This window comes from Scyliorhinus torazame, chromosome 8 (genome assembly GCF_047496885.1).
Source record: "Scyliorhinus torazame isolate Kashiwa2021f chromosome 8, sScyTor2.1, whole genome shotgun sequence".
NCBI classification, from domain to species: Eukaryota; Metazoa; Chordata; class Chondrichthyes; order Carcharhiniformes; family Scyliorhinidae; genus Scyliorhinus; species Scyliorhinus torazame.
In genome coordinates, this window is record NC_092714.1 from 250373312 (window position 1) to 250381273 (window position 7962).

Consider the following 7962-nt stretch of genomic DNA (forward strand, 5'->3'; position numbering starts at 1 on the left):
ATGTAGCAGAATTTGGTATTTTATAGGGCAGCATGGTAGCATAGTGGTTAGCACAATTGCTTCACAGCTCCAGGGTCCCAGGTTCGATTCCGGCTTGGGTCACTGTCTGTGCGGAGTCTGCACATCCTCCCCGTGTGTGCGTGGGTTTCCTCCGGGTGCTCCAGTTTCCTCCCACAGTCCAAAGATGTGCAGGTTAGGTAGATTGGCCATGATAAATTGCCCTTAGTGTCCAAAATTGCCCTTAGTGTTGGGTGGGGTTACTGGGTTATGGGGATAGGGTGCAGGTGTGGGCTTGGGTAGGGTGCTCTTTCAAAGGGCTGGTGCAGACTCGATGGGCCGAATGTCCTCCTTCTGCACTGTAACTTCTATGATTTATCCTATGGTATCAATTTAAACATTCACATTTTCATTAGAGGTAAAAAAAAGTTTCTAATGACTTCAGGATGTGCAATGTGCTTTCCTGCAAAGTACTTTAAGAGTAGTTGCTGTTGTGGTGGAGGATTGAATGAAAGGTTCCCTGGAACGTACATATTAAACAGACAACTGACAGCACACCAGAGTAATGGTGAATTGGGATCAGGCCAAGGAGATCCTTTATAAAAAGGGAACAAGGGACTTCCGGTGGCGGCTATGAAGGAGTAAGTCACACATTTGGTGGCTCCCGCTTGGGTCGGACTTTTCTACCGAACTTGAATTGAAAAATTACTGACAGAGGCAATTGTGTACTGAATTCCCACATCGGTGCATGGAGAGGAGGACTAGAAGTGCTCGTAAAAGCAGAAACAGAAAGACAGAGAAGGCTTGGGCTGAAGCTGCAGCGGGAGACAGCATGGCGGAGGACCGGACCTCTGGCTTGTCGACCCAGCGGTCAACGGAGCAGCTGATGCAAGTTATTCAGGAAGACTTTGCTAAGCAGAACCAGGACTGCTTGGACCTGATAAAAGAGTCAATTGAGTGGCTGGAGCTTAGATTGGACGCCCAAGATCGGGCGATCCAGAAGGTGGAGAAGGCGCTGGCTGAGCAGGAGGAACATCAAACTACGGTGGAGTTGGAGGTGGGGATGCTGAGAGACCAGCAGAAGAAGCTCCTGGAGAAGGTGGAGGACCTAGAGAATAGGTCCCACCGGCAGAACATGAGAAACGTTGGGCACCCGGAGGGGTGTGAAGGAGCGGACACTGGGGCATACATCACGGACATGTTTGAGAAGCTGCTGGGGGGTGGGGCATTCTCCTGACCCTTGGACGTGCACAGAGCACTCGCGAGGAAGCCGCGAATGGGAGACCCCTCCCCCCCCCCGAGGGCAATGGTGGTGAGAACGCTGCGGGGGCGTCCTGTGGGGGGGCTAGGGGTTTTCTTTCACCGGGGTAGGACTCAAAAGGGGTCAGGTCCGCGATCAGTACCCACCAATCGGCGCGCCAGCCTCTCTGAAGGAGGACCTCCGTTCCTCCGCTGCCACGCAAGATCCATCCGACATCTTCTTGCGGGGCGGCCGCGGGGAGGACGGCAACCGCGCATGCGCGGATGACGTCATTTACACGGTGCCGGCCCTGTCATTTACGCGGCGCCGCTTTTACGTGGCGCCAAGGCCTGGCGCGCGTAAACGGCGCGGAGCCACTCCTAGCCCCCCTGGGGCGGGAGAATCGGGGTCTGGGAACGGCCTCCGATGCCGGAGTAAAACACTCCAGTTTTCACTCCGGCGTCGGCACTTAGTCTCCAGATGGGAGAATTGCGCCCCGCGTCTTTTCAAAAAAAAAAAGTTCCTCGTTTTTCGTTTTGTGGAAGCTGTTTGTAATGCCTCCTTGTATTGATTTGGGACAGCGGCAGAGCGGAGTGAGTTACGGTTTAAATTTGCACTGTTGGGGGATGGGTGTGCTTGTTTGGGTTTTGGATCTCTTACTTGATCTTTGCTGGTGTTTTTTTTTCTTCCTGATTTTTCTGTCGAGCAATTGTGTTGGGATTGTTTGTGATCGGAATATGTATGTATGTGTGGCGTTGGGGAGGGGGGGGGGTGGAGGGAACAATAGTTGGGAGACTTTTCAGCGCCAGGGATGGGGGCACCAAGCTAGCTGGGTGGGCTACCTCACAGAAGGGGGGGGGTGCATATGTTACGTTTATTAAAGGGGTTGAGTTACATTGTGTTGTTACGGAGGGAGGGGGAAATGTTCTGCTGACGTGGGAGGGACTTGTGCTAAGGGACAGAGAGCAGGTTGGGGGCGGAGGCTGCCTGGGGGCAGGCCGGTGGAGGCGCGGAGGACGGGCTGGTGGCTGGCCCAAAAAAGGGGATGGCTGATCGACAAAGAGGGGGCAATGAGCCCCCCAACTAGGCTTTTCACCTGGAATGTACGAGGGCTAAATGGGCCGGTCAAGAGAGCATGCGTGTTCGCGCATCTGAAGGGACTGAAGGCGGACGTGGTAATGTTGCAGGCGACGCACCTTAGAGTAGCTGACCAGATTAGACTGAGGAAAGGCTGGGTCAGTCAGGTCTTTCACTCAGGACTAGATTCAAAGACTAAAGGGGGTCGAGATCCTGATCAATACACGGGTGTTTTAGGCGGGTAGAATAGTCTCGGATGTGGAAGGTTGGTACATTATGGTCAGTGGGTGCAGGTGGTATTAGTAAGTGTGCATGCGCCAAATTGGGATGATGTGGAGTTTATAAAAAGGATGATGTGGAGTTTATAAAAAGGATGCTGGGGAAGATACTGGACCTGGACTCGCACAAGTTGGTCATGGGAGGGGACTTTAACAGGGGAGTTCTCCCAGTGAGCCAGGGACGACACAGCCAGAGTGAGACAGCAAAGAGTGAGTTTGGGAATTTGAAGCTAGGTGGGAATTGAATTAAATCAGTAAGACTGTTCCTTTTTAAATTTCAGGAATTTAAATTATTCTAAAATTGTGCAGTGAAGGTTAACAAGGGCTGCCCCACCCACTCACATAACTGGTTGGCAGTCAAGTGTCAGTCACCTTAATCTATTTTGATCTAAAAGCAGGTGGGGGGGGGGGTCAACTCAGGCCAATTTAAAAGAGCAACTTGTAACTCACTCCTAGTGAGCCAGAGAAGACACAGTCAGCGTGAGACAGCAAAGAGTGAGTTTGGGAATTTGAATCTAGGTTGGAATTTGAAGCTGGGTGGGGAGGAGGTGCTTTTTAACCCTGGTAAGTGATTTTTCTTTTTTCTTTTCATTGGTACACTTATTTATTTTTTCTTAGTTTTTGTTTGGAATTGTAGTTGTATAATCAACCGAAGGTTTAAGACATGGCAGGAGATACCAGACCCGTGTCATGCTCCTAGTGTGTGATGTGGAAGCTCAGGGACATGTCCACTGTCCCTGGCTCCTTCACGTGCAAGAGGTGTGTCCAGTTGCAGCACCTGTTAGACCGCTTGACGGCTCTAGAGCTGCGGATGGACTCACTTGAGCATCCGCGACGCTGAGGACCTCGTGGATAGCACGTGTAGAGAGTTGGTCACACCGCATGTGAAAGTTACTGAGGGAGATAGAAAATGGGTGACCAAAAGACAGAGCAAGAGTAGGAAGGCAGTGCAGGTGTCCCCTGCGATCATCTGCCTGCAAAACAGATATACCGCTTTGGATACTGTTGAGTGAGATGGCTCACCAGGGGAAGGCAGCAGCAGCCAGGTTCATGGCACCGTGACTGGCTCTGCTGTGCAGCAGGGCAGGAAGAACAATGGCAGGGCTATCGTTATAGGGGACTCAATCGTAAGGGGAATAGACAGGCAGTTCTGCGGACGCAATCGAGACTCCAGGGTGGTATGTTGCCACCCTGTTGCAAGGGTCAAGGATGTCTCGGAGCGGCTGCAGGATATTCTGGGGGGGGGGGGGGGGGGGGGGGGGCAGGGTGAACAGCCAGCTGTCCTGGTGCACATAAGCACCAACGATATAGGTAAAAAATGGGACGAGGTCCTACAAGCTGAATTCAGAGAGTTTGGAGTTAAACTACAAAATAGGACCTCAAAGGTTGTAATCTCAGGATTGCTACCAGTGCCACAAGCTAGTCAGAGTAGGAATGTCAGGATAGATAGGATGAATGCGTGGCTCGAGAGATGGTGCAAGATGGAGGGATTCAAATTCCTGAGGCATTGGAACCGGTTCTGGGGGACGTGGGACCAGTACAAACCGGACAGTCTGCACCTGGGCAGGACTGGAACCAATGTCCTAGGGGGGGGGATGTGTGCTAGAGCTGTTGGGGAGAGTTTAAACTAATGTGGCAGGGGGATGGGAACCGATGCAGGAAGTTGGAAGGTAGTAAAACAGGGACAGAAACAAAAGGCAGTAAGGGGGAAAGTATAAGGCAGAGAAGCCATAGTCAAAAATCAAAAAGGGCGACAGTACAGGGTACAGTGACTGAGGGGAGCTCAGTGAATAGGACCAGGAATACTAAAAGGAATAAAACGGGAAGTGAAAACATTAATGGTAAGCGACGCGGCAGGTTGTTACATGAAGATATGGGTTCAACGACAAGGAAAATTAGGAAAAAGGTTAAGAGGAAATACAACTTAGGAGAGGTTACTGATCGAGGTGTTAAGATTCAGAACAGAGATAAAAAAAGCCAACATAAGTGTACTTTACCTGAATGCTCGTAGTATACGGAATAAGGTAACTGAGTTGATGGCGCAAATCATCGTGAATGACTATGATTTAGTGGCCATTACTGAAACATGGCTAAAGGATGGTCACGACTGGGAGTTAAATATCCGAGGGTACCAAACTATTCGGAAGGACAGAGTGGATGGTAAGGGAGGTGGTGTAGCTCTGTTATTTAAGGATGACATACGGGCAACAGTAAGGGATGACATCGGTACTATGGAGGATAAGGTTGAATCCATTTGGGTGGAAATCAGGAATAGTAAGGCGAAAAAGTCACTGATAGGAGTAGTCTATAGGCCACCAAATAGTAACATTATGGTGGGGCAGGCAATAAACAAAGAAATAACTGATGCATGTAGAAATGGTACAGCAGTCATCATGGGGGATTTTAATCTACATGTCGATTGGTTTAACCAGGTCGGTCAAGGCAGCCTTGAGGAGGAGTTTATAGAATGTATCCGCAATAGTTTCCTAGAACAGTATGTAATGGAACCTACGAGGGAACAAGCGGTCCTAGATCTGGTCCTGTGTAATGAGACAGGATTGATTCAGGATCTCATAATTAGGGATCCTCTCGGAAGGAGCGATCACAATATGGTGGAATTTAAAATACAGATGGAAGGTGAGAAGGTAAAATCAAGCACTAGTGTTTTGTACTTAAACAAAGGAGATTACAATGGGATGAGAGAAGAACTACCTAAGGTAGACTGGGAGCAAAGACTTCATGGTGAAACAGTTGAGGAACAGTGGAGAACCTTCCAAGCGATTTTTCAGTGCTCAGCAAAGGTTTATGCCAACTAAAAGGAAGGACGGTAGAAAGAGGGAAAATCGACCGTGGATATCTAAGGAAATAAGGAAGAGTATCAAATTGAAGGAAAAAGCATACAAAGTAGCTAAGATTAGTGGGAAACTAGAGGACTGGGAAATCTTTAGGGGGCAACAGAAAGCTACTAAAAAAAGCTATAAAGAGTAAGATAGATTATGAGTAAACTTGCTCAGAATATATAAACAGATAGCAAAGGTTTCTACAAATATATAAAACAAAATAGAGTGGCTAAGGTAAATATTGGTCCTTTAGAGGATGAGAAGGGAGATTTAATAATGGGAGATGAGGAAATGGCTGAGGAACTGGAGGTTTTTTGGGTCAGTCTTCACAGTGGAAGACACAAATAACATGCCAGTGACTGATGGAAATGAGGCTATGACAGGTGAGGACCTTGAGATGATTGATATCACCAAGGAGGTAGTGATGGGCAAGCTAATGGGGCTAAAGGTAGACAAGTCTCCTGGCCCTGATGGAATGCATCCCAGAGTGCTAAAAGAGATGGCTAGGGAAATTGCAAATGCACTAGTGATAATTTACCAAAATTCACTAGACTCTGGGGTGGTCCCGGCAGATTGGAAATTAGCAAACGTGACACCACTGTTTAAAAAAGGAGGTAGGCAGAAAGCGGGTAATTATAGGCCAGTGAGCTAGTAGGTAGTAGGGAAGATGCTGGAATCTATCATCAAGGAAGAAATAGCGAGGCATCTGGATGGAAATTGTCCCATTGGGCAGACGCAGCATGGGTTCATAAAGGGCAGGTCGTGCCTAACTAATTTAGTGGAATTCTTTGAGGACATTACCAGTGCAGTAGATAACGGGGAGCCAATGGATGTGGTATATCTGGATTTCCAGAAAGCCTTTGACAAGGTGCCACACAAAAGGTTGCTGCATAAGATAAAGATGCATGGCATTAAGGGGAAAGTAGCAGCATGGAGAGGGGATTGGTTAATTAATAGAAAGTAAAGAGTGGGAATTAATGGGCGTTTCTCTGGTTGGCAATCAGTAGCTAGTGGTGTCCCTCAGGGATCAGTGTTGGGCCCACAACTGTTCACAATTTACATAGATCATTTGGAGTTGGGGACCAAGGGCAATGTGTCCAAGTTTGCAGACGACACTAAGATGAGTGATAAAGCAAAAAGTGCAGAGGATACTGGAAGTCTGCAGAGGGATTTGGATAGGCTAAGTGAATGGGCTAGGGTCTGGCTGATGGAATGCAATGTTGACAAATGTGAGGTTATCCATTTTGGTAGGAATAACAGCAAATGATAAAATATTAAAACATGCTGCTGTGCAGAGAGACCTGGGTGTGCTAGTGCATGAGTCGCAAAAAGTTGGTTTACAGGTGCAACAGGTGATTAAGAACGCAAATGGAATCGTGTCCTTCATTGCTAGAGGGATGGAGTTTAAGACTAGGGAGGTTATGCTGCAATTGTATAAGGTGTTAGTGAGGCCACACCTGGAGTAGTGTTCAGTTTTGGTCTCTTTACTTGAGAAAGGACTTACTGGCACTGGGGGGTGTGCAGAGGAGATTCATTAGGTTAATCTCAGAGCTGAAGGGGTTGGATTACGAGGAATGGTTGAGTAGACTGGGACTGTACTCGTTGGAATTTAGAAGGATGGGGGGGGGATCTTATAGAAACATATAAAATTATGAAGGGAATAGATAGGATAGATGCAGGCAGGTTGTTTCCACTGGCGGGTGAAAGCAGAACGAGGGGGCACAGCCTCAAAATAAGGGGAAGTAGATTTAGGACTGAGTTTAGGAGGAACTTCTTCACCCAAAGGGTTGTGAATCTATGGAATTCCTTGCCCAGTGAAGCAGTAGAGGCTCCTTCATTAAATGTTTTTAAGATAAAGATAGTTTTTTGAAGAATAAAGGGATTAAGGGTTATGGTGTTCAGGCCGGAAAGTGGAGCTGAGTCCACAAAAGATCAGCCATGATCTCATTGAATGGTGGAGCAGGCTCGAGGGGCCAGGTGGCCTACTCCTGCTCCTAGTTCTTATGTCACGGCCCTTTTTTAAACGGGTCAACAAAGAAATCACTGGCTTTGTTTGGGCGGGCAAGACCCCGCGAGTAGGAAGGTAATGCTTGAGTGGAATCGGGGAGGGCGGGCTGGCACTGCCAAATTTTAATAACTATTACTGGGCGGCAAATAAAGTAGTGATCAGGAAGTGGGGTGGCGGGGGGGGGGGGGGAAAAGAGAGAGACAGAGGATCAGCATGGGAGCGTATGGAGGTGGCTTCATGCAAGGCACCAGTCTGGGGCCGTTGGTAACTGCGCCTCTGCCATTTCCACCGGCACGGTACTCCACCAGCCCCATGGTGGTGGCAGCCCTGAGAGTCTGGGGACAATGGAGGAGACATGTGGGGGCAGATGGAGCATCGGTCTGGTCCCCAATCTGTAATAATCACCGATTTTCCCCGGCAAGTATGGATGGGGGTGTTCCGGATATGGCGGAGAGCAGGGACTGAGAGGATGGGGGATATGTTTTTAGAGGGGACCGTTCAGAGTACGAGGGCGCTGGAGAA